The sequence below is a fragment of the Rhinolophus sinicus genome, linkage group LG02, assembly GCF_036562045.2.
Source record: "Rhinolophus sinicus isolate RSC01 linkage group LG02, ASM3656204v1, whole genome shotgun sequence".
Lineage (NCBI taxonomy): Eukaryota > Metazoa > Chordata > Mammalia > Chiroptera > Rhinolophidae > Rhinolophus > Rhinolophus sinicus.
The window spans coordinates 84,605,845-84,631,615 of record NC_133752.1 but is presented as its reverse complement, the minus strand read 5'-3'; the positions used below and the strand labels follow the sequence as shown (position 1 = coordinate 84,631,615).

Genomic DNA, 25,771 nt, shown 5'->3' with positions numbered 1-25,771 from the left:
GAGATGAGCTGAACAGATGGTCCACGGGTAAGGTAGTTAACAAGGTGCTAAACTGGGTGCTGAAATGAGGGGCACATATGTCCCTCCTCTAAGCACCAGGATTCCAGTGCCACATACTTTCTTTCCTTTGTTATTTACATCCTAAAAGTTATCCCTCCAGATGTAGTGTGTGTGTGTGTGTGTGTGTGTGTGTGTATTTTTTCAGAGTGAGAGACATCAGAAAGAATAAAAGAAAATTTGACTCACCCTCTAAAATTTTTGAAATGTTCAAAAACTGTCATTGGGAAGGCAATACAGTTTTTGCTTAGAAAATACAACACGTTTTCATTTAAAAAAAAAAAAAAAAAAAAATATATATATATATATATATATATATATATATATATATATATATATTTTTTTTTTTTTTAGGGAGAACTTGTTTTATAAAACCTTCCCAAATGGAGTGTGGTGGTCATTTCTGGAGTCTTCCTGCTGAGGGCCAATGTGAGGCCATTTCCCCTGCCACCGGGGGCTGGAGGGCACAGCTACGTGCTCCCTCGCCTGCTTCAGAATTCTGAGCATAAGGCCGGAGAGGGAAAGGGCATGATGTTTGCCCAGGCAGACCCTCCCCTTGGGTAAAGTGGGAAAACAGGAAGTGGCCAGGAAGGATTAGAGTGTTAGAATTATGGGGAAATCTTCCACTTCCGATGCTCGGTGGGCCCTCAGGATTTAGGCCTGCCCGGAGCTGGTGGTGGAGCACTCCCCAGTCACCCCTCCTGCAATGCGATGTGCTAGGGATGACATGCTGACAGGGTGGGCGATGTCTCCAGCAGAAATTGGGTGCTCCCTCATCAGAATCTACTCACTGGGAGGGGGAGGATCTGCTGTCATTTGCATTATTTTCACAACGTGGCTGTCACAGGAAATGGTAATATTTGTATGGTCACTAGAACCGCAGCTCAAGGTCCTGGGAGGGGAGGGGGACCAATTTGTCAATACACCTATTAACCCAATTGTCACAGAAGTTGGGAATTTTGGGTTCACACTGTAACCCTTTCTCTATTTGAGGAATGAAAGCTTTTGTCCCCCAATAAGGATTCAGAGGCCCTTCTTAGTGGCCGTGATGTCATGGGTTGTGTCATGTTGTGTAGGCTGCTGTCATATTTTCCTGTTGTGGGAAAGCAGAGGCTGCAAGGACTGAAGAAGAAGAAAAAAAGCATGCAGTCCTGTAAAGGGTTGGAAATAACAGCAGGTGCCCCAAGTAGAAGAGGGCACCCCAAGAGCCTGGCAAGTGGAGAAGGAAAGCAAGTGCCCAGAGGCCACAGCTTCCTAACTGAGCACCTGTCCTCCTCTGCACAAGGGCAGAGGGCCACAGGCAAAGCCCTGTGCTGCCTCCCTCACCTGGATCCAGACCCTGGGAACATGGCTGTCCCGTGGTCCTGCAGTGGCCTCCCCCTGGGGCTGCCCTTTGCCTGCTACTGAGGAATTATGCTGCAAGGGAGAAGCAGTTGGCAAGGCATGGCATTAGAGTTGTATTTGACAAGGAGAAAGTGAAGAAATCTTGGCGGCTCATCTACAGAGAGAGGACACATCAAATATGATCTAAGGGAGGTGGTCTCGTCTCACTGCACGTCTGGCAAAGAGGAGGTCATTTCATTCACATGCAGAAAGGAATGGCCCCCTCACCAACAACCTATGGACCTGATCAAGAGTGTTTCATGTACAGAGCTTCAAAGATTCTGGGAGCAGGCTTTTCATTTACAATTATTTTAGTAATTCCAAAGCAAACTGTTTGCCAGACCAAACAACAAAATTCTATTCTTGTTTTATGCCAGAGTTTTATCAAGATGAATCATACTTTATTAGACAATTGTGTTTTTTTTCATTTGTAGTCTTTACAGAGTCCCAAATAATGGTGCAGCTAGTCGTCACCAGTGTGTGATACATAGCTGGAGACAGCCAACCACACCCCAAAGTCTGTTTGCAATTTTCTGACCAACTTCCTCAGAAATACCTTCATTCCAGTTCAGCTCAGATGATATTTGGTATCAGATTATTTTCCTCATGCCCTCATTTTGTCCCCACCCTTTCTAATAAAAGCTCAATGACTTCAATATTCCATGACCAATAAGACCATACCAGGGTTGAGCTACGACTGAGCAGGGATGGCCAGAAAGATCCAAGACCAGAAATAGGGTTAGAAGATCCTATGGCTCAGGTGAGCCAGAGTTGGGAGCAGGAGGGACCAGGGCTCTGGCACCGGAGAGACAGAGCCCAGGAGAGTTGGCTTGGCAGCAGGCAGGTACTGCAGACCTGGGAAAGTAAGACCCAGAGTCCAGGAAGTCAGACAGCAGGGATGCAGCTGAGTGGATGACACAGGATGCAGAGCCACGAATAAGCAAAGAAGCTGGGAAAGGCCTGGTGTGCCCATGGGTGGAGGGAGTATGACCCTGTGAGAGCCTGTTGCTCTCACACTCCTCCCTCCGTGGCCAAATCAAATCCCAGCCTGGAGGCTGGGCCCTTCTGGGAGCATTGCAGTGCCCACAGTCTGGAGCTGAGAGCAGTCAGCCTCAGCAAGCCTGACAGTGTTTCCAAGGGAGCTGTGCCGTTCCCCTTTGCTTTAAATGCACAGCATTTCTTTGGTGATGCCCACGGCATTCTCCTTCTCCTTTGACTGTAGTGACTGATGCCTGTATCACAAAATACAGGAAACTAAGTGGCCACGTGTGAAGATGGAGAAGAAGGGATGTCAGTTTGAGCTCGTGTAGGTAAAAGAACTGTTGTTTCATGTGGTGACAGGAAGCTCGTAGTGGTATAGTGTGGTGAACTTGGGAAAAGAAATGTTTAAAACTGTTGCAGTTAGAGCAGGGAAGTCCGAATGATGGTTTTTGTAAGGTGTACTGGGATAAAGGTGTGTTTGCAGCTGAAAGTAACAGGTGTTGGGTGTCAGCTGCCGCAGGATTCACCTGGAAGCCCCCAGCGCTAAGTTGGGGGCTGAGGGTGGCCCATACCACCTCACACCTAGAACTCATTCAAGGCACAGAGATGAGGAGCTCAAACTGAGAAAACTAGGAAGAAAGAAACAGAAGGGAAGCATGGCGTGACGGCATTGGGATCAATCCACAAGACTCCATCTTGCCTCCCCTGTGCTCCAAGCACCAGAGCTGAGGACACCTGTGGGTGTCAGCGCCTGCTTACACCTACCCTCCAAAAGCCTGAGTGGTGGTGGTGGTGGTGTGTGGCACGGAGAATGGAAAGAGAAGCACACTTGTCAGGATGGACACACTAGGAACCACAGGGTGTAATGACAAGGTAAGTTTATTTTTATCTTCAGGTTCCTTTTAGTGCATCTCCTGGGGCCATCCTTTCTCGGTTCTGGGGGACAATGCAGGGGCCCATGAGTTTTCTAATCACATTTAGATGTGCCCCAGTCATTTAAATCTCAATGCACCATCTCATGTCAGTAATTAATATGGCTAATCAAGTGTAATAATCAAAAGCTTCACACTTCATTTCACAGTAAAACTTCCCCTCCCTCCCTCCCTCCCTCCCTCCCTCCCTCCCTCCCTCCCTCCCTCCCTCCCTCCCTCCCTCTCTCTCTGTCTCTCTCTCTCTCTCTCTCTCTCTTGCATTGCCCTCAGGCTAATGTCTGCAGGAGCAAGGTAACTCCACCCCATCCCAGCTGTGGTTCTGACTCCTCCTGCATGGGTTGGGGGGAGGAGGAGAAGGAAAGTCAGGGAGCCATGAGGGTCTTACTGGACTACACATAGCAGTGTGTTTGCACTCTCTGGGCCTGACCAGTGTTCCAGCAGCTTCTCTTTTGCACGGAGCCTTCACAGGCTCTCCCAGACCCCCACCTCCCATTCCCTGCTCAGCCTCAATCCTGGGGATGTCTCCACTGCAGACCCTTGATGTTTTGCTTGTATCTGCTCTGGCTGCTCTCTTTCCACTCTTTTCTCAGCTCCTGAAAATCTGAAATCACTCTCTATTCCTCTACTTGGCTGTCTTGCTCCTTCTTTCTGCTGAATGGCCCTCACAGAACCCTCCAGAAATGCTGCGAATCCTCTTCCCCCAACTTTGAGTGCAGGCTGATCTCGAAGCTGCTCCCTCTCCTGGCTTTGCCATCAGAGCTGCTGGCCGCCAGGCTCTCCCCTCTAGACTCCTCAGCCAGACCCCAGCCCATGCTGTCCTTGAGCTTCAAGGGAAATAGGCTAATCCTTCCAATCCTTCCTCAAAGCCCCTATACATTGTTTGAGGTAGGGAAAGTCACCCCATCCTTCCAGGTGAGAGCCCAGCTTGGCTTTCTCTCAAAAAATTCTCTACTGTAAACTTCAGTTCTTTTCTTGGCCTCTCTGTTGTCTTTTATAGCCTGGAGGTGGGTGGTTGGCTGAGAGTATAAAACTAGTTTTCATAAGCACTTTTTGCAAATCTTGCAGCTCACTTTGGAATGTTTCATCTATTGTTTTGCAGCTTCAGTTGACACTGAGACTGAAAGAGTTCCAATTTAGCATCTTGAACAATTATCATAGCGCATCCCTTTTTCCCCCCAGGGCATAGCATGTGCAGCAGATGACAGTATTTCTTACCACACAAATATTCATTGACTCTAGGGTCAATGAATGTACTGTTCACAGCTGGAGGCAACTGGCCAGGAGCTCCAGCTGCTCTAGGCCCAATGCGGACTCCCTGAGGCCCAAGGGCACACCCACAAACTATGTGCAAAACACCACGTGCTGCTTAACATTGGTTGGGAAGCTATGCATTAGACTGTGCACATGACCCCGGGTGGCACGGAATAGTAAATGATTCATTTGAGCTGTATGTGGCCTTAAACTACCCAGCCATGGTGATGCCTGAGCTGGGTTTTGAAGGATGATGAGGAGTTCTCTAGGAAGCCAAGCAAAGCAAGGACATTCCGGGTAACTGAATAATTAGGTACAGTTGGAGAATTCAAGTGTGCAACAGGTAGAAGGGGATGGTGGCTGGGCAAGAGGCTGCAGGTTCCATCCTGCGCAGCCCTTTCTCTCAAGACCTCCTTGTAGCTGTTCCCTACAGCAATTTCAATTTCATCTCAGCCTCAGTCTTGACTCCTTTTTATCCCTTCTTCATACTTTACACCTAATTACCAGGTTCTACTGGTTTCACCATTTAACTTGTTTTCACGTCATCCCCTCCCTCTTTCCCACAATCACTGCCATAGCCTTGATCTTCTTTTTCCTACAATTGTAAAGGAGAACCTCATGCATCTTCCCTCCCCACCTTCCTCTCTCCCAATCCATCGTCTACACAGAAACCACAGTGATGTTAAAACATCAAGCCCCGCTTAAAACCCCAGTCATTTTACATCTCATCCGGTCAGACTCTCCTATCTTGCCATTGCCCACCCGGGCCCACAGGCTCTAGAACCTACTGCCTGTGGGAGCTCACCCTCCACCTCTCCCCTGGCCCCTTCCCATCTGCTCTGGCCACACTGGCCTCTTAGCTCACCCTCAATTCTACCAAGCACATCTCTGCCTCAGGGCCTTTACTTTTGTTCTTCTCTCTTCCTAGAAAGCTTAATTCTCAAATAGTCACAGGTTTCTCTCCTTGTATCTTCAAGGCTTTGCTCAAATGCCACTCTATGAGAGACCACCTGTAAACAATAGCAAGCTTCCCCCAACACTCCTATCCCCTTTCCCCTACCTCAGCTTTCTCCAGAGCACTTATCACCACTTGCCCTGTTGCAGGTTTATTTGATCACTGTCTGCCCCAGTAGAGTGTGAGTCTGTGTGGCAGGAGTTAGTCCTCTTTCCTGATGCATTTCCCAAGCCTGGTTGGTAGCTGCAAAGTGACCTGCAAGATTTGCAAAAAGTACTTCAGTGATAGTCATCGAATAAATGGGTGAATAGAGTGACGTGGAAGGAGGAGGAGAATGTCTGACTTACTTTATATTTAAGGTGTCTTCATGCCGTGGAAAGCCATCTCCTTTGATAGCAATCATCCAATTATGTATTGCAGATGGTACGTGCAGCGCTATGCTACATATTTCACATGTATTACCTCAGTCTCTGCAATAATCTAAGGAGTAGGCACTATATTTAGCCCCCTTTTAACATAATGTGAGTTCTTCTAGTAAATTAAAACGTATAATAATACATCGAAACATACAATAATGTATACTTTGCATGCATTCACTCCTGCAACTTGTTTATTTTACCAATCTTTATCTGAGTACACATAAATGCACACATCGCACTGGGAGTTGGTGTGTGTTTCACCTGTTTGTTTTGATTTTTCCTTTATAAAAATGAGATCCTACTATATATATTGTTACACAATGTGATGTGTCTCAGAGATTTTTTTCCATGCAAGTTAATAAATCTACCTCATTCTTTTTCTTGGCTTCATAAGTAGGATACACCATCATGTGTTTAATCAGTTCCCTACTGATTGACATTCACATTGTTCTTTTGTTTGGTTCTACTTGTATTATAAACAATTCTGCAATAAAATCCGTCTTCCTGAATTGTTGATCAGGGCACCGGTATGTTACTATATCAGGAGGGAGCTTCCTAGACATGAACTTGCGAGGTCAGTAAACATGCACATTTTATTTATTTATCATAATCTGCTACTGTGGCTATGGTCTCTGTAGCAGATGTGCTTAGTGCCCACCCATATGCCCTCCACCTACCACGGCCATGAAGGCTGGGCCAACTCTGTGCTTCCCACGACCACCAGAGCTTGCTCTATCTGTCATGACCCATGGAAAGAACACACAAGAGGGGACCAATCAATGACCCACAGAAGTTGATGCACACCTCAGCCCCTTTGCCTTTGGTGGTTAATTCTGGGGTACAAGTTTCACATTGGATCACAGATTTTCCAGCTTCCCAAAGTGGTAACTTGATTGACAACACACTCTTGATTGACATCCTTCCCTTTCCTGTTTCCCTTCCTCAATCCCTACTCATGTTTCTTAGGTTCACCTCCTGAATGAATCCTCACATTCAAATCCTTGTCTCATGGTCTGCTTCTGGAGAGCCAAAACTAAGACACTTTCATTTATTTCTAATCTTAAAAAAAAATTAGTTTTTAAACAAAGGTGGTACATGAACCTGGGTTTCTTTTTAAAGTATAGAAAGATCAAAAACAAAAAGTGAACATCTTCTATTTTCTAACCTCTAGTCTCTACCCAAAGGTAATGGCTGTTAACAATTTATTTTATTTCTTTCCAGAAAAAAGACCTGATTATATAAACATATATACACACATCCTTTTAAATTTACATAAATGGAATAATTCTAAACACTATGCTTGGCACTTTTTTCCACGCAATGAAATATCTTGGAGAGCATGAATATTTGCATATCCAGGCCTTTAACTGTTAATGGTCGTGTGTTGTATTGCCATATCTTAGATTTCTAACTAATCCTCTATTAGAGAACGTTTCTAATATTATACAGTTAAAACCGTGCCGTACATTTTTGTAAATATATCTTAGCTTTTTAAAAAAATTTAGATAAATTCACAACAAAATTGTTGGGTGAAGAGGTATGTATATTTTCCTTTATTTTTCTTTTTTTAGATGTTACTGTTTCTTTCCTTGAATAGGTTTCATGGATTTACACTTCTACCAACAATGTACGAATGATTGTTTCCCCACACCTTCCCCAACCCTGGGGTTACCAAACATGTTAATGTTTCTGTGGGGACAGAGCCAGGAGTGCAGTTTCCAGGCTCTCGGCCTCACGTGGAAAGGTGCTGGCTCAGGTAGTAAATGGCCATCAACTGTGGCTAGTTGGCCGTCAGCTGTAACCAGTGAATTGTTGGCTACTAATATAACTGCTGTGGCTGTGCTAGCAGAAAATGGGGGCTAGCAAGAAGATGGTGGTTGAGCCAGCAAGCGGCAGAGTGAGGGTTGCCGATCGTGTGGCTTCTGTTTCCTGTGTCTCCAACCCAGCTGCCAGTGAGACTATAGTGGTATGGCTCCCCTACCTATGGCTCTGTGGGTGTTCCCTTTTGGCCTCACCGTGTCCTGCATTCTTATGTGGGGAGCGGGAGCTGAGACCCCACCTGATACCCCGCATGACAGTTTCTTAATCTCTTAGGTGAAAAAGGTATCTCATCATTTTGTGGTGATTTCTTTCAACATCTATTCATACATTTACTGACATTTATGGTTCTATTAAGTATCTGTTCGTGTCCTTGATCCATTTTTCCACTGGGTTTCTTCCATTTTATTTCTAAGTGCTTTTATGTGGAGTATGGCCACTAACCTGTTAGATATGTAACTTATGTTTTCTCCCATTCTATGATTTTCCTTGAACTTTTTAATAATGAAATATTTTCTTATATAAGGGCTTTAAAGTGATTAAATCACATCTATTATTTTCTTCATGGTTTCTGGATCCCATGTCATGCTTAAGAAGTCTATCCTACCTCAAGTTTATAAAAATTTCTATCTATCTCCTTAGTTCTTTAATATCTCTATATATCTCCTAATATATTTTTGTGAGTGGTGTTTGTCGTTGGAAGGAACTATAGAGAAACAGGAGTGAAACAAAGAAGACAGTCCTAGCTTAAGAGTACTGAGTGCTTGGGTGATGAGATTGTGGAGTTACTATGGATCAGGACCTGCTGACGGTCCTTCATGGGGAGCATGGTCCTAGGTCCTTTCTAGGGCTGTTACGATAGTGGTGTGTCAGAGGTAGCCTATACTGACTCACAAGAGCCAATTTATTATGTACAACCATTATTATAAGCCAAATCCTATCACATTATAATTAAGCAACTTATATTTTTAAAAAGATAAAAATATTTGAAATTACTCAGTTCCTAATTATTTTACTACGTTACCTATGCTCCTGATGTTATTTACTTCCATGGCATCTGTGTGGTAGAAATACTACATAATGGTGAAGTCATGTTTGTTGGTAGCTTGAATAAGCCATGGCGGGAGTATTTACACCATGGAAATTAGCAAATGCTGCAAGCCAGAATCTTTTATTTCCCCTTTGGGGATTCAGTTGTTAAGCATTTACTAGCATACCACTGACTTTGCTCACATCCAGATATGTTTACTCAGAGCAGAGGCTGGCATGTTGGAGAGGAAATTCACGTGTCAGTTAGGGAGTCAGACTTGAGGACATTTTGATCCCTTCCAGTCCTAATGTTCTATGATTCTATGATACTCATAATTACTCTCTATGGCTTTATTGCCAAGGGGAATTTAGTTCAGAAAAATCTGCTTTAGGGGATTTCTCCAGTCTCTACATTCCTAACCTGGATCTCATTTTGATGTAATTCAGCCCTTTGATGAGTCGTGCACAGATTTTCCCTGTAATGTCTCAGATTTAGATTCCAGTGTGGCAACTCAGGGCTATAGATAGAATTATTTATCGCCATTCATCTGTTTTCCATTTGACATTAAGTGTTCTTCAAACATTTTTTTTATTAAAATATAGTTGACATACAATATTATATTAGTTTCAGGTGTACAACATAGTGATTCAACATTTATATGCCTTACAATGTGATCACCACAATAAGTATAGTAACCATCTGTCACCATACAAAGTTATTATGATATTATTGATTATTTTCCCTATGTTGTACATCACATCCCTGTGACTCATTTATTTTATAACTGGAAGTTTGTACCTATTTCCCTTCACCTTTTTCATCCATTCTCCTCACCTCCTCTCTGGCAACCATCAATTTATTGTCTGTATCTATGAATCTGTTTCTGTTTTATTTGTTCATCTATTTTTTTATTCCACATATAAATGAAATCATATGGTATTTGTCTTTCTGACTTATTTCACTTAGCATAATACCCTCTCTAGTTTCATCCATGTTGTCGCAAATGGCAAGATTTCATTCTTTTTTATGGCTGAGTAATATTCTGTGATTTTATCTATCTATCTATCTATATATATATCTATATATATCACATCTTCTTTATTCATCCATCCATCGTTGGACACCTAGGTTGCTTCCATATATTGGCTATTGTAAATAATGCTGCAATGAACATAAGGGTGTATATATCATTTTGAATTAGTGCTTTTATTTTCTTTGAATACTCAGGAGTGGAACTGCTAATTTATATGGTAGTTACATTTTTAATTTTTTGAGGAAATTCTACAGTTTTCCATAGTTTCCAATCCCACCAACAGTATACAAGGGTTCCCTTTTTTTTCATATCCTCACTAACACTTGTTCTTTATTGTCTTTTTTATGATAGCCATTCTGACAGGTGTGAGGTGATATTGTGGTTATGATTTGCATTTCCCTGACGATCAGTGATGTTGAGCATCTTTTCGTATGTCTGTTAACCATCTGTGTGTCTTCTTTGGAGAAATGACTCTTCAGGTCCTCTGACCATTTTTTAATATTTTTTTATGTTGAGTTGGAGTTATTTATATATTTTGCATATTAACGCCTTATCAGATATATCATTTACAAATATCTTCTCCTATTTAGTAAGTTGTCTTTGGTTTTATTGATGGTTTTCTTCACTGTGCAAAAGCTTTTTACTTTGATGTAATGCCATTTGCTTATTTTTGCTTTTATTGTCCTTGCCTGAGGAGATATATCCAAGAAAATATTACTAAGACTGATGTCAAGGACTTTACTGACTATGCTTTCCTCTAGGAGTTTTATGGTGTCAGATCTTACATTTAAATCTTTAATCCATTTTATTTTTGTATATGGTGTAAGAAAGTGATCCAACTTCATTTTTTTGTTTGTTTTTGTTTTTTGCAGGTATCTGTTCAGCTCTCTCAACACCATTTATTCAAGAGACTGTCTTTTTCCCATTGTATATTCCTGCCTCTTTTGCTGTAGAGTAATTGACCACATAAGCATGTGTTAATTTAGGGGCTTTCTATTCTGTTCCATTGATCTATGTGTCTGTTTTGGTGCCAGTACCATATTGTTTAGATTACTATAGCTTTGTAGTATAGTTGGAAATCAGGGAGCTTTCAAACTATATCCAGCTTTGTTCTTCTTTCTTAAGATTGTTTTGGCTATTCGGGTTTGTTGTTGCTGTTGTTGTTGTTCCATATAAATTTTAGGATTATTTGTTCTAGTTCTGTAAAAAATGCCATTGGTATTTTGATAGGGATTACATCAAATCTGCAGATTGCTTTGAGTAGCAAGAACATTTTAATAGTGTTAATTCTTCCTATCCATGAGCATGGTATATTCTTCCATTTATTCTGTGTTGTCTTCATTTTCATTCATCACTGTCTTATTGTTTTTAGAATACAGCTTTTCTGTCTCCTTGGTCAAATTTATTTCTAGGTATTTTATTTTTTTGATGCAATTGTAAATGGAATTATTTTCTTAATTTTTCTTCTTGATAGTTCATTACTAGTGTAGAGAAATCCACTAATTTGTGTACATTAGTTTCCTATCCTGCAACTTTACTGAATTCATTTATTAGTTCTAATAGTTTTTTGGTGGTATCTTTAGGGTCTTCTATGTATAGTATCATGTCATCTGCAAACAGTGACAATTTTACTCCTTCCTTTACAAGTTGGACACCATTTATTTTTCTTGTCTTATTGCTGTGACTAGGAACTCCCATACTATCTTGAATAAAAGTGGTGACAGTAGGCATCCTTGTCTTGATCCTGATATTAGGGAAAAAACTTTTAGCTTTTCACCATTGAGTATGATGTTAACTTGGGTTGTCATATATGGTCTTTATTATGTGGAGACATGTTCCTTCTATAGCTACTTTGTTGAGCGTTTTTATCATAGATAGGTGTTGTATTTTGTCAAATGCTTTTTCTGCATTTATTGAGATTATTATATGATTTTTATCCTTTGTTTTGTTGATGTGGTGTATTACATTGATCAATTTGTGAATCTTGAGGCATCCTGAAATAAATCCCACTTAGTCATGGTATATGATCCTTTTAATGTATTATTGAATTTGATTTGGTAAAATTTTGTTGAGCAATTTTGCATCTATGTTCATCAGGGATATTGGTCAGTAATTTTCTTTTTTGGTAGTGTCTTTTTCTGGTTTTGTTATCAAGGTATTACTGTCCTTATAGAATGAGTTTGGAAGTATTCGTCTTCATTTTTTTGGAATAGTTTGAGAAGAATAGGTATTAATTCTTCTTTAAATGTCTGGTAGAATTCACCTATGAAGCCATCTGGTCTTGGACTTTTGTTTCTTGGGAGTTTTTGATTACTGATTCAATTTCATTACTAGTAATGGTCTGTTCAGATTGTTTCTTCCTGATCTAGTCTTCGGAGATTGTATATTTCTAGGAATTTGTGCATTTCTTCTAAATTTTCTAATTTATTGGCATATAATCATTCATAGTGTTCATGTATGACCCTTTGTATTACTGTGCTATTGGTTGTAACTTCTCTTCTTTCATTTATGATTTTATTTATTTGGGCCCTCTCTGTTTCTTGATGATTCTGGCTGTTTATCAATTTTATCTTTTCAAAGAACCAGCTCTTAGTTTCATTGATCTTTTCTATTTCTTTCTAGTCTATTTTTCAATTATTTCTACTCTGATCTTTATTATTTGTTTCTTCTACTGTCTTTGGGATGTTTGTTCTTCTTTTTCTAGTTCCTGTAGGTGTAAGGTTAGATTGTTCATTTGAGATTTTTTTTTGTTTCTTGAGGTAGGCCTGTACTGTTATCAACTCCCCTCTTAGAATTGCTGAACATTTGACTCTTTCTCTGAATGCTATGAAAGTAGCCTCAATGTGTTAACATTTACTCGTATACTCACTCCCTTCCACATGGTAACTCATATGTTGTAGAAAGTAAAAGAAAGTTCATGTAAAAGGGATTAGAAGATGAGTTTGGGATCTCACACCCACTCTTGAAGTAATGGAAGCATTACTTATCCCAATTATGAAGAAGTGTCTTTGTTTCATCTTCATAAATTAGTTTTTCAGAAGAAGCTAAGAACATATACAAATACATAAAAATCAAAGGAAAAAATATATTCAAGTAGTTCTTATATGATTTTATAAGAACCGTCTCAGAATGAGAAACTTACTTTTTTCTGCTTCAATGTTTTAAATGTAGAGAAACCTTTTAAAAGAGTTTAGCACACATTTAGAAATCCCTACTGAATCAATAATGTTTTTATTGTAAAATTTATAAAATTACAAGAATAATTTTATGCACTGTTCATTTTGAAACAAGTCCTTCTACCATATTAATAATGCTTTGTGGAGGCTCCTTTCACCAAAAGTTTTAATTAGTTTTTACACATATACCTTTGAAGTCATTTTGCCCACATTTCACAGATGGTTAGTCTGGTCTATTAACTGTCCCTCAAATATTCCAAGTGACTTCTAATTCCTCTCCTCTCCTCCTTCCTACTTGCAATTCTGTCTCTCCTCCTTTCCATGAAATCATCTCAATTCTTCAACATTTTATGCAGTTTTCCCACAATTATTTCCAAGTCACTGACATATTGCTGTTCATGTCTCATAACTACTCATTCATTTGGCACCTAATTATACCCTCCCTTGTGACTTACATGGTTAGTCCATTTCTATTGTGTATAGTCTTATCTCAGCATTTAGACAAGAGGTTCTTACCCTGGGATATATGGGTCCCTTTGGATATTACAGGAACTGGAGGTGTCATGAAATTATAAGTAAAACTGTGTGTGTGTGTGTGTGTGTGTGTGTGTGTGTGTGTGTCTATGTGCCTTTTTAGGGACAAAAAGCTTTATCTTTCATCAGTTTTTCAAAGAGATTTTTAATCCAACAGTTTAGTCTCTTGAAGGAAAGAAACTGTATGATATATTCTATTGTATTTTCCACAATATCTTCAATCACTCAGCTAAGTAATTGAATGGGCACAGTATAGATCTAATGTTTCCACTTATTTGCTATTAATCAATCCCTTATTTTCCAAACTATGAAAGAGGGACAATATGGTTCACCTGTTTCCATCTCACAGTTGAGCATATATGAAGATAATAGATGTTTAAAAGTTTTGAACAATTTAAAATAATACCATGGTTATGATAGCTTATCTTGAGACATGCAATAAGGGAATTCTACAGTTCTGGAATTCTCTGTCATTTAATTACCTTTTATGAATATTCTAGAGAAGCAGAGCTCAGAAAATGTCTTCTCCCTTGACTCCAACTTTAGCTACATCTATTTCTAATACCACCTCTCACGCAACAATTGGTCGATGCAAATTACTTTATACCCCCGTTATTACTCTCCATTTCTTGATGATTTTTATTTCCTTATTAATTATCATTTTCTCCAATACTATTCCTATGTAATTCTTGGTGATTTCAATACTCTTCAATACTCTTTCCAATATCCTAGCCTCTCATTCCCTGGCCCTTCTCTTCTCCTATGATCTTGGCCTCTAGCCTACTTTAGCCACCTCCTCCCATGGTGATACACAGACCTTGTCTTTACCAATAACTGCACTCCTTCTGTGTGGGTAGAATAATAACCACCCCCCCACACACACACTCCAAATATCTTCACTATAATCTCTAGAATCTATGAATGTGTTGCATTACATAGCAAAGGAGGAATTAAGATCGCTAATCAGCTGACCTTAAATAAAGAGATTATCCTAGATTATCCAGAGGGGTCCAATGTAATCACAAGTGTCCTAAAATGGGGAAGAGGGAAGCAGGAAGAGGAAGTCAGAATGATGCTACATGAGAAGAACTCAACCCACTATTTTTGGCTTTGAAGGTGGAGGAAGATGAGCCAGCAAATGTGGGTGACCTCTGTGGGCTGAACAGGGCCAGGAAATGGATTCCTCCCTGAGAGCCTCGAGAAAGGAACACAGCCCTGCCAACACCTTGATTTTAGCCCAGCGAGACCCATTTTGGGATGCTGACCTCTAAGAATTATAAAATAAAACATTGTATTGTTTTAAGCCAATACATTTTAATAACTTATCACAGCAGCAATAGGAACCTAATACACATTCCTTCCATTAGTAAATGAGGTCAAGATTGTCTCTAAGCAACCCATTCTTCTATCTTTACAGTTTACTCCCTCTAGTGCCCCAACTCTAACAATTTTTTTTATCCCACTAAGACCTACAATCAAGTGACCCTATAACCTTTTTACTGTCCCTCACCTGAGTTGGGTTGTCCTATCTTCCTTACACAGCTCATATCACATGACATAGCATTATAATTACTAACTTGTAACTCTCAACTATGCCCTCTCAAATCCCATGACTTCTATCCTTTTGTCCTGCTCCCCTGAGAAAAACACTAACTCTAGTTGAATCCAACCCTCCACCTATTTTATACTTGAGCTTGGTAGCTGAACATGACTGGAGAAAAACATATAATCAATCTGATTTGTCTCACTTCAAATTTATAACACTAATATCGAGTAGGAGCTTATTGAGCCTGGAAATCCCTGCCAGGATTCTGTTGTCCTTTTACCCTCTTGCTCTCCTAAGAGACTATTCACAACTTCTCTTCTCTCTGGAAAGCTCCAAATTCCCTTTCTACATCTTCACCTTCTGCTGATTCTGTGTATGTGACCTTACTTCCTATTTCATTGAGGAAGTAAATGGTCAGAAGAGGGCTTTATCAAATTTCCACCACCTCATCTACCTACCCATCTGCCTTCATTGCCTTCTCTCCATATCTGTGAACCATTAATGAGGGTACCTATCTAACTTCTGGCCCTCCAGTGCTACAGAAGCCCTAAGCCCTGTCTCCCTTACATCTCTCCAGCTTCTGCTTCTTTTTGTTCTCATGAAATCACTTTTCCATCTCTACTGAATCACTCTCTTCAGCGTACAAATATCCCCCTATTTCTCCCATCTTAATGTCATACCTTTTGGGCCCCCAGCCCCCCTTCTGTTTCCTCCCATTCTTCTGCCCTTTAAAAGAGTGTCTGCACCCCTCTTCTCCCATCTTCTCTTGAACTCACTGCAGTCAGGCTTTGATCCTCACCTTCCCTGAAACTGCTCTTGATCACATCACCAGGGCTAAATCCCAGTGCTCAATTTTTGGTCCTCATCTTACTTGGTCTATCAGCAGCATTTCATACTATCTCTTGCCTATAAAACATTCCAAATGGCCTCCTAGCTCCTGCTTTTGCTGCCGTTGGGTCTATTTTCCACTCAGCAGTCAGTGTTTCTATTTTGTTTTTAGTAGAACGGGCTATGTCAGTCCTCAGTTAATAGCCCTCCAATGCTTCTCAGCTCCTTTAGAATAAAAACCAGAATTCTTACAATGGCCCACAATGTGTTATCTGGTCCGGCCCAATTCCCTCCTTGCCATCATCTGCTGGTACTCTCTTTCCTGTGCTTACTCTGTTCCAGCTTCAGGGCCTCCTCACCACTGCTTCTCATTCGCGCTACACCTATTCCTACCTCAGAGATTCTGTCCCTGTAACTTCTGCCTAGAACCATCTTCCCCCAGAGGTCAGCATGACTCTCTTCTCCCTTCCTTCAGGCCTCTGCTCAAATGTCACCTTATCACAGTGGATTTCCCTGACATCATCCAACATGAAAGAATAACATCCCCTGTGTCTGCCCCCATCTTCTTTACCCTATTGTATATTTTTCCATGGCAATTATCACTGATATTATATATTATATTATTAAATTGTACGAATATATAACTATATTAATGTAATATATAATTATTTTGTATGTCATGTAGTATATCTTACGTGTGTGTGTGTATATATATATATTTTAATCCACTAAAATATAAGTTCCATCAGGGCAGGGACTTTGTATTGTTTCTTGTTATACCTCTAGCACCTAGAAAAGTGCCTTATATATAGTTGAACAAGTTTGTTGAATGAATGAAAGAAAGAATGAATGAATTTAAGAAAAACTGAGCATACATTTGCACACATTTACATTTATTATAGCTTGACTGTGGACCTTTGTTATTGCTATTTTGGCAGCATGGTGGCCAAGATGAGCTTTTCCTAGCTTCCCGTGTCTCAGCCTTAGCTTTTATCAAATATTAATCAATTTGATCCTTGATTTTTTTTGTTGTCTTTTGATAATTTTCCCTTAAATGCACCCTTCTCAGGGGATGAAAATGAGACATAGAAGTTAATTATTGATGTTGTAGGGGAATGTTTCTTTGCTTTCTGTGAAAATCATTGTATTTTTCCAGGAGAAGTTTACCAAGGTAAAGAAGCACTGCATTGCCCACTATGGTAGGGAACACCTCAGTGGTAAAGCACCACCTGACAATTGCATTTACCCAATAATCAGTGTATGATTGGATTAACCCAATGCCATTCTATTTGTTAATTAGCATGTGGAGATATATACTTCTAGAAAAAGTGAGTCAGGTAAAATTTTCTCTTTGTTTTCACCTTTTCTTTAAGTCTCAACAATCCAAGAGTTTATGAGCCGTCATAGCTGGTCTACTATATTGCACTTCAGTTTTAACTATCCCTCGTTTCTATCTTCTCGCAGTAAAATGTTCCTGACTCATAAACAGGAACAGGGCCACGCATGAAAAGAATGTTTTCCCTTTATTTTGAAGGGTAAGTCTCTGCAGAAATTTGAGTTTTGAAAATGTTGGACTGAGAGAACACTTTTGAGTAGAAAACTATGGAATTTTGAGCATACCATGTACTGCACTACTTTTATTAATCACTCCAAATGAAAGAGTAAATACAGCATACATAATAGAAGGAGATGGATATCAAGGTTTGCTAGGCAATGAGTGTATGATGAACAAGTTAAACTCGAAGTTTCTGTAACTCTAAAACGCATGATTGATGTTCCACGATGGATGACCAACAGTGGTGTGTGTTAAGAATTCCATTCATTGGGTACTAGTGACATCATGATTATAACTGTCTTACATTCTTATTTCCTAATCTGTTTCTGGACCTGCAGATTTGGAGGTTTACTAGGTCTGCAATCCTGTCAGTATTGACTTGGATAGTGGAAGCAAAGCAGCTTAACCCAAAGGATTCAACTTTGGAACAGATGAGGTGGAAAAGAAAAATTAGTCTAAGTCCATTGGAACCCTACAAGAAAGTAATTGTTGTATGGCGTAGATTAGTATTTGGGAGAGGTATTAAGAATTGGAGAATGGCCTGCTATGGGGATTCACAGAGAAGCTAATGGCAAAGTGAGTGTTAACTAAAAAAGATACTATTCATTCATCAATTCCCTCAACAAGCTTTAATTAAACAACTACTTTGTGTTTGGCATGTCTGTGTGTGTGTGTGTGTGTGTGTGTGTGAGGGGGGGGACAAATTATTTTCTGGGTAGAGATTTGAGAAGGCCCATGAGGGTGGTAGGGATGTGGTTGAAAAAACAATAACAAACAAAAAAACCTGGGTTTGAATCCTGGTTTTAGCTGTATGTCCTTAGATAAGTTGCTTAACCTCTCTGAGTCTGCACAATAAATGTAATAACTCCTGGGGCAAAGGATTCTGTGAAGATTAAGTAAAAGGATTCTGTGAGGAATAAGTGAGATCATTATTTTGAAAGCATTTCACATAGCACATTAAAGGCATTCAACAATGTAGGTTTCTCTCCCCTTCTCCCAGGGAAAGGAAATGGCTCCCAGCCATTACTGAGGAAGGGAAGGAAGGTATTCTAGGAAGACAGCTTTACCTCTGAGGAAATGGGGTTCCTGGATTTTCCTTCTGCATCTGTCTGTGATGTACCCGGGAAAATACTCATGTCTCTCATGAAACCCATGGGTCGCCGTTTGGGTTCAGGTCCTCAGACCTTGTAATCGCACATGACTCCTTCCCTTTGCTGGAGCTCACGGCTGAAGAGGAAAAAAGGTTTGAGCTATGGTTGAGGAAAATATCAACTGTAAACACGACCCTTTAAAATCGCATCACACACAAAATGAGATGCTAGAAAAGGACATGCTTTGGTACTCTCTGAAAATCCCCCCACTGGCAGGTTCGGGTGGCATCAGGTAACGCCCTGTCTCAGCAGGAAGTCGTTACCAAAGCTGGCGGCTGCCTCTCATCCTACCACACAGCACAAGATGTGCTGGTAATGGACACCCCCGAGGATCCACTGCCAGCCCCACAGGCTGCCAGCAGCACTGTTAGAAGGCCTGTGTCTACACTGTCCTCTTACCCAGTTCCAAAAGCAAAATGCTTCTCAGTGGCTTCTGAGGCTGGATCAAGCAGGTTCTCTTTCAAGTACCTGCCAGAATAAACCCTCTGCCTAAAAACAAAACAAAACAAAAACAAACAAACAAAACCACCTCAATCCAAATAATACCTTGTTTCTGAATAGATTATCTATTGTTCCGGATCTACCTTCACCCTTTGACCTGGAGGGTGAAAAGGAGGCCTGTTACCTGCCACGTTGAGGAGCAATGAGTGTACCCAGGTGGTCAGATCAGGAACTCTGGGCCCCAGCTTGCACCTGTGGTTTATACACTGGGGCAAGTGACTTAGACTCTATGCCTCAGGCTGTTCACCTGTAAAATGGGGAGAAACGATAATAGTTAATACTTCGTTGAATGGTTGTTGTGAGGGCTAAATGAGTTAATAAAGAAAGTGATTAGAATAGCGCTTAGCACCTAATTGTACTTCCTAAGAGTTAAGTTTTTCTCAGTTTCCATCAATGCCAATATTTATGTTTTTAAAAATTCATTAATTTTTTAATTAACTTTTTAATTGTAGTTACAATACTATATTAGTTTCAGGTATACAACATAATGATTATACATTTTATGTACCTTGCAAAGTGATCAGCATGATAACTCCAGTACCCACCTGGCACCGCACAGAGTTATTACAATATTGAGTATATTCCCTCTGCTGTACTTTACAACCCCATGACTATTTTTATAACTGGCAATTTGTGCTGCTTAATCCCTTCACCTGTTTTACGCATCCCCCCCCATCCGCCTCCCATTAGGTGAGCATCAATTTGCTCTCTGTATCTGAGTTGCGTTGTTTGTTTATTTATTTATTTATTTAAGATTCCTAATGTAACTGAAATCATATGGTATTTGTCTTATTAGTAACAGGACTTCTGGTCCACTGGCTAGGCAGTTTGTAGGTTGCCGCCTGAGGAGAGGTGGCTTGCTGGTGTATGGTGTGACATAGCTGCTTGAGGCCAAAGGGCAAGGTCAGGGGCAGCCTGGGGTGGTTGCATGCCCAGGCTGACCACTTACTGGCTTTGGGACCTACAGCATGGTATGTAACCAAGCCTCAGCTTTTTCATCTGAAAATGGGGGTGATTATATGACTTCAATCATAGAGTTGTTTAAAGGGTTCATTTGAAAAAAGTGCCTATAAATTGCTTAGCTTTGTGACTGGGTAGGTGCTCAATGAATGGTGGTTACTATCATTGGCGTCGTCACTGTTTCACCTGGCAACTGCGCCCTGCATTAGCTGTGTTCTGTGGTAAGACAACCTATCCAGGAAATGAGCAAAGCGGAACACCCATCCCTTTCCTATTAATAAGTGATAACAGGTTTGTACTTTCAAATGGTTGTTTCTGGAATAGGCTCGGAGAGGATACTGGGGTAAAATGGAAGCCCTCACATTGGAGACAAAATCTCCACTTTGAATCTTCCTCTTCCACTTGCCAGCTGGATGTCACTAACCAACTGCCAGCCTCTGTGCCTCCCTGCCCTTACCTGTAAGGCCAGCCTTGCCTTTCCTGTGGACCAGGGAGACAATGCTTGTCTGACTATGAATGTGAGGGCACAAGAGGAGCAGGCAAGGTTCTGAGATGGGCAATCGAGGCCAGGGAGGCAGGGGATGTGAGGAGAGTCCAGCCCAGCCCCTGTGGCATTGGGGTGGCTGCCTGGAGGAAAAGAGATTCCTTAGCCCCTGAACCATAGTCAGGGGAAGGCTGCAGATGGCCCATCAACACGAACTACCAGCCATTGCTGTACCATTCCCTTTGGGACCTCATTTTGTGCTCAGAGAGATGTAGAGGGCTACTTTCTGGCCAACGGTGGGCACAGGATTCCACAGACACGAGGGAGGTCCCTGCGCAGGGCCTCACAGATGGAGTATCCATGGAGAACAAGACAAAAAATGTTGCTTTTCCCTCCCCTTAGATTAAGTAAATGGTCCTAATTATTGACTCATTCACTGAATTCTCAAACAGGACCATAAAGCGTCCGTTTGCATCCCTTTCTTGAAAGTTTAGAGGTGGAATACTAAACTTTATGGTAACTGCCCCGACACTTACAATGTGCTGCCCGCCCCCAAGCAGCTGTTGAAATGCCTCAGCCTCCCACATCTCAGGCCTGGCTGGCTGCCCCCCAAGTCACATTCCTATCAGGTCCAGGAGTCAAGAAAAATCCACCAGAACAAGAAGTGCCTCCGCGTTCTCCAGTTACCAGCAGGTGGAAGGTGGGGCTGCTTCTGATGGAAATGGTTTTGACAGACCTCCGGAGTTCAAGGGTGTTTCCCACTCAGCTGGCAGGGCTGTGTGCCGCCAGCTCCCCAGAACCCTGACTCGTCCTGGTGGAGACACGTTCCCCTTTTTCATAAGGTCCTTGCTCTTACACCTTGGAAGTTACTGCCTACACCCTTTGGCTCACATGACTCACAGAGAGAGACAGAGCACGTCTTGGGATCCCTCTCCTTTCATTTGCACTGAAAAGATTTCCAAAGGTAGCCAGCCCTCCAGGGCATTTCCCTTCAGACACAGAGTTGTCCCAGGCCTTGTGATCTTGTTTACTTCTTCTCAGAAATGTACTATCAGCCAGGAGACATGCGGGTTTTGCTTTACATTTTCACCTGGAAATTATAGGACTGAATTTGAACACTAACTAAATCACAAGTTCCATCTGCCGTTGTGAATGAATTGGGGTATGACTTGGGTTTTCTTTGTTTGTCCCACACTCAGTCTCCATGGCGAAGTCAGCTTGGTGAAAGCTTAATGATACTGATGCTGCTCTACAGTCATTAGCAGGAAGGATAGTTTAGTCCCATCCATCTGCTTTACTAGATGTGCCAGGCCTTTCTGTGTCTTTACAAGGTAATAGGAACTGGGTTTCTCAGGACGTCTACAATGAATTAGGCATTGCGGTGGTACAAAGGGGATTCTTACTCCCCTCTATTAGAAAACAAAATCATGCTTTTGGTTTCTACAACTTACCCTTCTCCTTACTATAAATGCATAAAAACTGCCAAGTGTGCTGATGCTTTCATACCCGCCTCTAGCCTCTGGGTGCTCAATGATTCTATTCGTGCCCATGATTCTTCCTGCTCACCTGCAGCTCTCGGTCCTGATTCTGTCTTTGGGGCTCTGCTCAGGGCAGGCTGGAGGTGCCAGGGGAGTGGATGCCCCGCATCCCAGCAGCTCCCAGCCAATGAAGAATGGGAGTCAAGGAGACTCCTCAGAGGCTTGTTCCACACCGTGTCCCTGGCAGGATTAGTCTGGGGCTGGCAGGGGTATCCTGCTCATTTGTGCACAAGTACCTGTACCAGCTTACTTCCCTTCCCTGTCTCACTTTCTCCTGGGATAACTCCCAGGTACATAGCAGAAGCCTCAGATCCTTATCTCAGGTCTGCTCCCCGGGGGTGCAAACTAAGACAGCAAGCCCAGCTGAAGACACGCAGGATGGGCTGAGTGGGTTGGAAATATGAAGGACCCTGAGTGCCACAAATCCTTCCACAGCCTGGCCTGACTTATACTCTGCCACCCGGCCCCCAGGGCTCTGGAAGAAGCATCTGAGTAGTGTCTCCTTGTGCCTAGGGGTGTCACTCTCCTTGCCTACACCCCTGCCTATCCAAAGCAGCCCCCTCTAGAATGCCGGCCACTGAGCACATACTGCGCCCTTCCTGGAACCAAGCTCACATGTGCAGAAAGTAGCAACAACTCGGCATTTGATGGTGCATAATGCTCGTCTGTATCTATTTTACTTTCCCACTGAATTGTCAGGCTTGGAGAGCTGGAGACCATGGCAAATGTTTTTTGTTAAATTTAGTTTTAGATTTTGTTTTGTTTTGTTTGTTTTTCCCATCTCATGCAATGCCTACCACAGTTCTGGTGATGAGTAGTAGATATGCAATCAGTACATACATTCACTCAATATTTCAGGAGGTGTCCCCTGTGGTCTAGGATCTGGGGATATATTTCTCCCAGCTTAAATGGTAGTGTGGGGAGACAGACAATTAACAAAAGTAAATAATCACATGGCTCGTGAGAAAGTGTTAGCAGGTACAAAAGGAAGTGGAGCAGGGAAGACTACAGGACGGCCAGGGTGGAGGAAAAGGGAAGCTGTGATTTAAGTAGTTCCTGGGGAAAGCTACATTGAAGAGTTACACAGGAGCAAAGATTTGAAGGAGAGGAGGGAGCAGACTCTACCGCTATCTGGAGGAAGACTGAAGCAGGCAGAAAACACAGCACGTGCCAAGACCCTGAGATGGGAACCTGTCTGATGCACTCGAGGAACAGCAAACAGGTCCACATAGAGTAAGCAAGGGTGACAGCACAGGGGCCAGACCTTGTGGGTCTAGAGTCATTGTGAGGACTTGGGCTTGGGTTCTGAGAGATGTGAGGGCATGAGGAGGTTTTGCTCAGAGAAGTGACTTCATCTGACTCACATTTTCCTTCTGGCTGCGGTGCTGAGAGTAGACTGAGGGTAGACAAGGGGAAACAAGGACACCCTTCAGGAAGTGATTAGCAATCTCTCAGTGAGAGATGACGGTCGTTTGGCTGGGTATGTTTGAAGGGAGAACACATCAGATTTTCTGTTGGGTTGGATGTACGGTGTGTTAATTTGGATATGTTGGTTAAAATGGTGTCCATCTGGTTTTTCATTGTAAAGGTATCACTTTTACCCTTTGCAATTAATAAGTAATTCGTGGGCAGGTATTTTTAGATTATGTAAATATCCTCTGCCTCATCAAACTTTTTCACCCCCCTCTTTAAGCCTTCTGTGATGATCTTTTTTTTATTATTTCAATGATTATGTCAAATAGTGATTTTTCCAAACACTGCCTTCATTCTACATTGATGAATTGACACTCTATTGTTAAAAAGAACTTTCTTTCCCTTCTCCGTTGATTATTTATTAGGTTGGTGCAAAAGTAATTGCAGTTTTTGCAATTACTGTTGCACCAACCTAATACGTTCATGGGCCTGGACTCATACATTTTTATTTTACTCACTGGATTACATTCTGTTAATATCATTATATATTTTGATGCTCAAAATGTCCAGGCTCTGGCCAGTGAGAGCCACTGAAGTCTGGCCCCTCTGTCATTTTGACACATCTCTATCATTCCTTGAGTACTTCCTTCCTTTCTGGCACAATAAGATGTTCCAAGTTCCTCGTGTACTTTCCTGCCCTATTCCTAGAATGAACTATTTCTTCAAAGAGCCCAAATTCCTTTTAGTGGACAATGGCACTGAGAGACCAAGATCTGGGGTATACAGTATATTTTTAAATTATGGTTTCCTAGCCCTCCTTGCTACTGCTAAAATAAGAATTCTTATATCTTCATTTTAACAGTTTAACTTTACCTAAGTCCAAAGAGAACAGCAAGAAACATGAGACATTAGAAGCTATTAACCTTCAAATGTTCTTCATATTGAGATACAAACTGACGACAATCATAAAATCCTACATGAAGTCTCTCTCCACACCTAAGCACATTTTGTTGTGTTTAGCAGGTCATGGCACAGTTACGAGTCTGTACTCATCCTAGAAACATTCACTACCCAGACACCCTAGAATAAGTTTATACATTTTTCCCTGAAGGAGCTCTAAGTGTTCTTGGTTTTATTCTCTCCATGAAAATGTTACCTTAACAAACCTTCTATATTTCAACTGGCTGTGTACAGACGTATAATAGTTGAGAGGAAGGGTCCACAGGAGGCTTCCCATGCTCACTGGTGCCCTTCTTCATTACAGTGAGCGTTTGGTTTCCTCTGAACACGCACGGCTCTCTTCCTAGGACCCAAAGGCACGGCATGATAATTACACAAGTCGCAGTATCCAGTTCACGAGTTACTTTCACATAGGCCGACTCGCCTGACCGCCTGATAACCTGTGAAACTACGCAAGGTCGTCCTCCTTACACCCACTTTCCCGGCAGGTGGGAGAAGCAGCAGAGAGAGACTAAACGACATTCCCAGTGGCATAAATGGGAGGATGGACCCAAGCATTCTTTCCGACTAACCTCAAGCTTGCTTTCCTCAGGGTTTTTAACCCTGAAATCATATTAGAATAAAGAGTGGGGCTCAGAGACTCTGCCCCCATGTGTGGGGTGGAAGGCCAGCCTCAGGAGTTTTTGCAAGCTCCCCGGCAATTCCAACGAGCAGCTGCAGAGCAATGCATGGTTCCCCCATCAGGTCGGGAAACCAGCAGGTCAGATCCTCATGCATGTGACCTGCTGAACAAAGGGACTGACCACGAAAGGGTCCATACTGGAGGGACGCAGAAAGGGCTCGGGAGGCCTTGCCTGGACCCATGTGTGGGGGGGAGGGGTCCTCATCAGCTGCGTCACTCTCTCAGAGGATGCCCGCACGTTTGGTTAGAGCATTGGCGGTGGGACTGGGGTGCATGGGAGTGGGGGCATGACACCCCAGCCCTGGTGCTCCTGGAAGAAGGAGAGATGTCCTGTAGGGAGGATATTTCAGCTTGACCGGAGCAGCGCAGTTGAGTCTTTAGGCTTCATCCCACCTGACAATGTAGGATTTGTCTTTCTCCGCACTAGGTGTGAAGAATGTTCTCCTAAATAATAAAGAAGTACCCAGGAATTGCTGCTTCTATTTCTATCTGCTTTCTCAATCTTCTGTTACTAGTTCACCAAGCCCCAAGCAAAGGATCTATCCCTTCTTTGTTCTTTTTATTGCCCTTAGAGCTTTAAAAGT

The 25,771-nt window shown here is 41.9% G+C and overlaps 1 long non-coding RNA gene across 2 annotated transcripts in view; it reads right to left on the bottom strand.

Moving 5' to 3' along the window:
* Positions 1 to 25,771, bottom strand: part of LOC141569987 (uncharacterized) — a 112,181-nt gene that overhangs the window by 2,397 nt on the left and 84,013 nt on the right. The window contains exons 2-5 of one of the 2 annotated variants that reach the window (XR_012493750.1): positions 19,275 to 19,397; positions 19,049 to 19,138; positions 18,566 to 18,725; positions 13,145 to 14,599 (exon numbers count right to left, since the gene is read on the bottom strand). This is a non-coding gene — a long non-coding RNA (uncharacterized LOC141569987). Of the gene's footprint in view, positions 1 to 13,144; positions 14,600 to 18,565; positions 18,726 to 19,048; positions 19,139 to 19,274; positions 19,398 to 25,771 lie in introns of those variants that run through there. The other variant, XR_012493749.1, reaches the window with a different exon arrangement.